The sequence below is a fragment of the Helianthus annuus genome, chromosome 7 (assembly GCF_002127325.2).
Source record: "Helianthus annuus cultivar XRQ/B chromosome 7, HanXRQr2.0-SUNRISE, whole genome shotgun sequence".
Lineage (NCBI taxonomy): Eukaryota > Viridiplantae > Streptophyta > Magnoliopsida > Asterales > Asteraceae > Helianthus > Helianthus annuus.
In genome coordinates this window covers 123806894-123814697 of record NC_035439.2, presented here as the reverse complement: position 1 = coordinate 123814697, position 7804 = coordinate 123806894, and positions in this window count along the sequence as shown.

Here is a 7804-nt window from a genome sequence, read left to right as displayed (position 1 = left end):
TCTGTAAAGGTATGAATGAAGGTGGTTGGTCATTGGGCTCATTTTCTGAATTGGCCCGAAAAAATGCAAGTATGAGGGCGAAGAACTGAGAGAGACTGATCGCCTCCCAGGCTCAACATAGAGTCTCCACGGCTCTTGTGGGCTCGTACTCGTAGTAATGGAGGGTGTTCGCTGGTGCGATGGTCCGGCTTCGTGATCGTGACCCGTGACTGGGCCTTTGCCTCGTCCTCGAAGAAATCTTGGCGGCATTTTGACCTGCAATTAAGGTTAAGACAACGACCAAAATATATAAAATAAAAGACCAAATAAAACAAAACAAAACAGAGTTTGTCTTATGTTCGATGTCTAGACTCGGAACTCGAAGAATGTGCAATTCGTTGTACTGAGATTAAACACAAAAAGGCTAGTGTTTAATTCCACTCAGTGTTGGCTCTGATACCAACCTGTCACACCCCTAATTTCCACGTGTCACCGGTGGGCCCGGTGGGGGAGTAACGTGACGTAGTTGATATCATCATAGTCAAACAACACAAATTATAATGCACAGCGGAAGCAATAAGATAGATTTATTTCAACCAAAACATGTTGTAATATCCAAGTATCACATAGTAGCTGAAATAGATCCACAAGCGGATCAATATAAAAAGGAAAAATTGTTCAACAGATGAATGGCATCCCAAGCTTGCGAGACTCTAACGATGCTAAGGAGTAACCAGCCTATTACGTGTAGAACCTGCACTTAATCTTTTGGGGAAAATACGTCAGTTTACACTGGTAAATACAATTTAACTGACTCATTTTGAAAATATAAAAAAAATGATTTAAATGCACGTGGCACAAAACTTTTTATAACTTGGGGATAATTAATCAAGTTTAATCTTGTAAAAGAATTACATGTTCCTTATGCGTTCAGTCGCCCGGTTCGTGCGGGTTTAAGGTTAATTGACACACCACAAAGTATAAAAACCGCGGCGGGAAACCAACGGTTATACCTTAATAAATATAGACATATTGTCGGGTGTACGCCTACACCCGCGTGTCAAGGTCGTGGCCATTTCGTAAAATGATGCCAAGGATATCCGGGACATGGTCATTAAGCTCCCAAAGGCGTAAAACAAACAAAACCAGTTTTCAAACGAGTCATATTGATAATACCCAACTACTAATGAGTTGGGGTCAATTGCCCGACCAAGCGGTATTTTATATACCGTACCCCAAGCCCGTATAAGGGAAAATAAGTTAAAAGTATTTACCTGAGCAAGTATAAAACCACAATAAGCAAATGCAAGTGTCTTTTACTGGTCTCCTATTCTGGAACGAAGGTTTATAATAACCTATTAGAAATCCTAACGGGTCTTTAATTTAGCCTAAGCTTAGATCGGTTAGTTTTCAAAGGATAAATACGGTTTAATCGCGTGAAAGGCGAAAACCGGAAATGGAACGTGATTCAGACCCAACAAGTTTGGAGACTTGTATATTATGGGTAAAACTAAATACATTCCGGATTTTGAGACAAAGATGATACGGTTTGACCCGTTTCGGCTAATATGTGTAAACTAGTTACATAAGCCGATCCGAACGCGAAAATGCGTAACGGTTAACCATAAAATTCATATACAGTTTCTGAGATTATATGCACTAAATATGTTGTGAATTATCAGTAAGATAGTTCCTATTATGCCCCGAATGATTTTAACTCAAATTACGCCTATAAGGGCATTTTGGTCATTTAAAAGGGTATAAAGAGTTAAACTAACATTCTGAGTTATATATCTAAATAAATCAGTAAATATACTTAGTTAACTTTGTTATAACAGTATAGTACCAAATATATGTGAATTTATTAATTATAACCATCTTATGCACCAAAAGGGCATTTTGGTAATTTCACATAAGCTTAAAAGGCCAAACTGGAAATCTGAGTTTCAATCTTTAGTTTACTGCTATAATATAAAATTTTACTAAATATATCAGTAGGTATTGACCCTTGTACATATAAATAGTTTTGACATAGACTATGTCGTAAAAATGCCTATAAAGGCGATTTGGAGCCATTTCCGGGGTTTTAAAGGAAAAGCTGATATTTTAAATAATTCCAGAAGGCTCAAAATAATACATTTATCATAATAAATCAGTAGAAAAGGTTTGAGGTCAAAGGATTTGTAAAACTCATTTTATAGCCGAAAAGGGTTTAACCGGCAATTACCGAAATAAGTTTAGAACTCTAAGTTATATTCAGCCTAAAAATAAATAAAATCTTTAAAATTCCCAAAATATTATTATATATCAGTGGGTATAAAGTTTGATAAAAATTTGGGTTTAGTTAGGCTATATGCTAATTACGCTAATTATTTACTAAGAAAGCTTCTAATTACGCTAATGAGCATAATTCTTAATCTAGACCTCAAACTGATGTCAAATTTTAGGTACAAGTTTATAATTCAGTAACTAAGATGTCTACCCTTTTATATTTTTAAAAATCACATTTTATGGATATTTGGGCATAATAGTCAACATATGGCATTTAACGGAAACTTGCATAATAATTAGACAACTAGTGAACCAAGCCGTTATAATCACAGGGGGTTATACCAACATGTTACTAGGTCCAAAAGAAGCTCTAAGGCATTCCTAATCTTGGCTAAAACGGGTCAGAACTGAAAGTCAAAGCGAAAGTCAAACTATGCGACTTTCGGTTCCAAACCGGGTTTAAACAGAAAATTGTCGAGTTGAACATGTTGGAACATGTTCTTACATTAGTTACCATGTTATATTAATGATCAAACAGGTTGCATGTATCCTACATTGCTAATTATGCGTTAATTTGGTTTTAAGCATTCTGTTGACTTTTTAAAGTGTACTTTGACTCGACAATAACATGGTTAGAGTGGGAATCTGATAATACCCTTTTAATGGTTTGTTACCCACATAATTACCTTCTTAAAGGTATATTTAATTCGAGATATTACTGAGTAATTATAGACTAATCTCGAAGTCAAACCTTAATTACGATAGTTTGACTTTTAGCTAATTAACTAAGCTAAAAGGGATTAAAAAGGATTAAGGACACTTACAAAGGTCCTAATTAGGGTTAGAGACTTAATGAGAACTTGTTGCTGTCCAGAAAAGCTCCAGAGAAGTCTTGAGCCAAAGTTCCAAATGAGCAAGTGCATATGGTTATAACACAAGTCCTTATATAGTGAACCATAAGGTCCAAGATCATGCCAAGTGACTCTATAAGTTTATGAGATGATCCCAGGTGCCCCCTATGTGGCTAAATACTCCTAGCAAGTCCCTGGTTTCGAAAACCATCCTCTTAAGTCGGTGCAACAGGCTGAACAGGCAGCTGTCCATTTTCTGCTGCCAGCGACAGTCTTACAACCGTAAGCTTAAGGCCTTGTGGTCCGTAAGCTCCTCTTGCGGACCGTATGCTAAAACAGTTACGGTCCGTAACCGACCTTTGCTAAAAACGCCCAGGTACCCATCTTACGGACCGTAAGACTAGAGCCTTGCGGTCCGTAACCGGCGGCCAGAAAACAAAAATTTTTGCAACTTCAAGCCTTGACCATGCAACTTTGTGGATTCCGAATATCATGCTAATATTTTCAGTTGTGGGACCAGTTTGCTCAGCCATTGCATGCCTAGCATGCTCTTATATGTTTCCTACTTCAATTTGGATTCTTGTGGGATTCAAAGTGACGGAAATTACAAGAGAGTCATGAATCATAGTTGAACAAGTTATATTAACAACTCCCCACTCTTAATAGATTTAGGATCGAAAAATCAGAATTTCTTGTAGTAACATTATTAATAGTCCAACTTCCATATAAAAGATGGAATTTTATTTATTTAGAAACAACCGGTTAATATATGAGATGTTTACCAAAATTTAAGGATCTTGGGATTTATAAATTTGGGTCGCTCAGAGGTGTTTAATAACATGTCGCCCTTGGGTCGTTCAGAGGTATTTTTAATAACATGACGCCCTCTTAAAATCCTACCATACATCTTTATATCTGATCCGAGTTCCTGACACGTGTCTTTATTTTATTGGACATGAATTTTCGAGGTGTTACATCCTCACCCCCTTAAAAGAAATCTCGACCTCGAGATTTATTGAAACAATTGAGGGTATTTTTCTTTCATTGTGGACTCTAACTCCCACGTATAATCGGGACCTCTACGTCCATCCCATTTGACCTTGACAATGGGCACATACTTCCTTCGAAGCTTCTTTACCTGTCGATCCTCAATCGACACAGGTCTTTCCACGAATTTAAGCTCTCATCTATATGCACATCTGTGTGTGGTATGACTAGTGATTCATCAGCTAGACATTTCTTCAGATTGCAGATGAGGAACACATTGTGAATACCACTGAGCTCTTCAGGTAAGTTTAACTTATAAGCCACTGACCCCACACATTCGATGATCTCGAATGGTCCTATATACCTCGGGCTTAACTTACCTTTCTTACCAAATCGCATCACCCCCTTCCAGGGTGATACTTTGAGTAGAACTTTGTCGCCAACCTCAAACTTGAGGGGTTTTCGTCTTTTATCCGCATAGCTCTTCTGCCTGTCTCGGGCAGCCTTCAAGCGGTCTCGAATTTGGACAATTTTGTCCGTTGTCTCAAAGACTAAATCAGGACCTGACAATTGAGTATTTCCTACTTCTGCCCAACAGATGGGCGTTCTGCACTTTCTACCATATAGTGCCTCAAAAGGCGCAGCCTGAATACTAGTATGGTAGCTATTGTTGTAGGAGAATTCGACCAGAGGTAGGTGCCTATCCCAGCTACCTCCTAGGTCAATCACACATGCACGCAACATGTCTTCCAAAGTCTGGATGGTACGCTCACTCTGCCCATCCGTCTGAGGATGGTAAGCTGTACTAAAGTTTAATTGCGTACCCAGAGATTGTTGGAAACTCTTCAAAAAATGCGACGTGTATCTAGTATCCCGATCAGAGATAATAGACACTGGTACCCCATGCAGAGATACGATTTTATCGACGTATAGCTGGGCCAACATGTCCGAACTGTATGTCTCCTTAATGGGTAGGAAATGTGCTGACTTAGTCAGTCTATCAACTATTACCCAAATAGTGTCATTTCCCTTCTGAGTTTTAGGCAACTTGGTGATGAAGTCCATCGTTACCATTTCCCATTTCCACTTGGGGATTTCAGGCTGTTGTAGCAAACCTGACGGCTTCTGATGCTCAGCCTTGACTTGAGCACATGTCAGACATTTGGCTACATGGGCAGCTATAGACTTCTTCAAGCCTATCCACCAATAATTTGCCTTCACATCCTGGTACATCTTATCAGCCCCAGGATGAACGGAATATCTGGAACTGTGGGCTTCCTGAAGGATAACGTCACGAAGACCTCCATAAACAGGAACCCATATCCTTCCGTTTAATCTCAGAATTCCGTCTTTGCCATAGGATAGTTGTTCTTCAGTCACTCCTAGCTTTTCATTAGGATAATTAGCTTCGGACACAGCTTCCTTTTGTGCAGCTAACAACCTTTCATTCAGACTATTCTTGATTTCAATGCTCTTGGCATTGATTCTGATTGGCTTCACTCTTTCTTTTCTGCTCAGGGCATCTGCGACTACATTGGCCTTGCCTGGATGGTATCTTATTTCACAATCATAATCGTTCAGAGTTTCCATCCAGCGTCGCTGCCTCATGTTCAAATCTTTCTGATTGAACAGGTGTTGAAGGCTTTTGTGATCAGAATAGATCACACATTTAGTCCCATACAGGTAATGCCTCCAAAGCTTAAGTGCAAATACAACGGCACCCAACTCCAAGTCATGGGTGGTGTAATTCTTCTCGTGCACCTTTAGCTGTCGTGAAGCATAGGCAATTACTTTGCCTTTCTGCATTAACACACAACCCATGCCTGTGTGTGATGCATCACAATAAACTACAAACTCCTCAATTCCATCTGGCAATGTCAACACAGGGGCATTGCTCAACTTCTGTTTCAAAATATCGAATGACGCTTGCTGCTTAGGCCCCAATTGAACTTGCAATTCTTGCGAGTGAGAAGAGTCAGGGGTGCTGCAATTCTTGAGAAATTTTCTATAAAGCGTCTGTAGTATCCTGCTAGTCCTAGGAAACTACGAATCTCCGTAGGCGTCTTTGGTTCCTGCCAATTCATGACAGCTTCAACTTTAGCGGGATCCACTTGGATACCACGCTCACTCATAACGTGTCCAACAAATTGGACTTCTCGAAGCCAAAACTCGCACTTAGAAAATTTTGCATAGAGCTTTTCTTGATGTAGCAACTTTAGAATACATCGAAGATGCTTCTCATGGTCAGCTTGGCTCTTCGAGTAGATGAGAATGTCGTCAATAAATACGATGACAAATTTATCTAGATATGGCTTGCAAACGCGATTCATGAGATCCATGAATGCGGCAGGTGCGTTAGTGAGCCCAAAAGGCATCACTAGGAACTCGTAATGACCATAACGAGTCCTAAACGCAGTTTTATGCACATCTTCATCCTTGACCTTCAATTGATGATAGCCTGACCTGAGATCTATCTTGGAAAAGTAGCTCGCTCCTTGAAGCTGATCGAACAGATCGTCGATCCTGGGTAGGGATACCTATTCTTTATAGTGACCTTGTTAAGCTCATGGTAATCGATGCATAAACGCATCGAACCATCTTTCTTTTTGACGAATAAGATTGGCGCTCCCCATGGAGATGAGCTAGGTCTAATAAAACCTTTGGCTAGCAGATCATCTAGCTGTGTTCTTAATTCCTTCATTTCTGTTGGCGCCAGCCTATATGGTGCTCTTGCAACAGGCGCAGCTCCTGGAATGATTTCGATTCTAAATTCCACTTGCCTATCTGGTGGCAAACCAGGTAGTTCTTCTGGGAAAACTTCAGAGTAGACAGAGATGACCGGAATATCTTCGATCTTGGGTCCTTCCTTACTTATGGTCACCTGTGCCATATAAATGACACAACCCTTCTTCAGACATCTGGACGCCTTTAGCATAGACATTTGCTCAGGCAATCCATGCTGAGTATCTCCCTGAATGGTAAGTGGTTCACCAAACGGGGTCTTGATCACCACTTGCTTTTTGTTGCACACGATCTAGGCTTGGTTATGCGATAACCAATCCATACCCAGTACTATATCGAAACCGGCTAGCTTAAAGGGTAATAAGGACAGAGGAAAAGAGTGGTTCCTAATGGATATGACACATCCATCTAATATAGTCTAAGCTGTTTCCATTGTTCCATCAGCTAATTCTACCTCATAATTCGCACTTAAGGCTTTAACAGGTAATTTTAACAATTCACAAAACTTATTATCCACAAAGGATTTATCTGCTCCTGAATCAAATAACACTCTTGCGAAAACATCATTAATGAGGAACGTACCGGTTATGACATTATCGTTCTGGATGGCCTCCTGAACATTCATCTGGAAGACCCTGGCGTTGGTCTTCTTTCCATCTTAAGTCTTCTTCACCAGCTTTGGGCAGTTAGTCTTGATGTGCCCTTTTTCATTGCAACTATAACAAGTTGCATCCTTCAGCTTTTTGCACTCAAGAGTCCTGTGCTTAGTGGACTTGCAAATCCCACACGCCTTAGGCTGGGATTTCTGTTCATACCTGCACCTCCCGAAATGGTGCTTCTTGCAAACTTTGCACTTGGGCCTATCGCCCGACTGTTGATCATTTTTCTTGGTTTCCGACCCCTTCTTGTGGTCACGGTTCCCCCTATGTTTCTTGCCTGACTGACGTGAACTATCATCCTCACGTTTTCTCTTT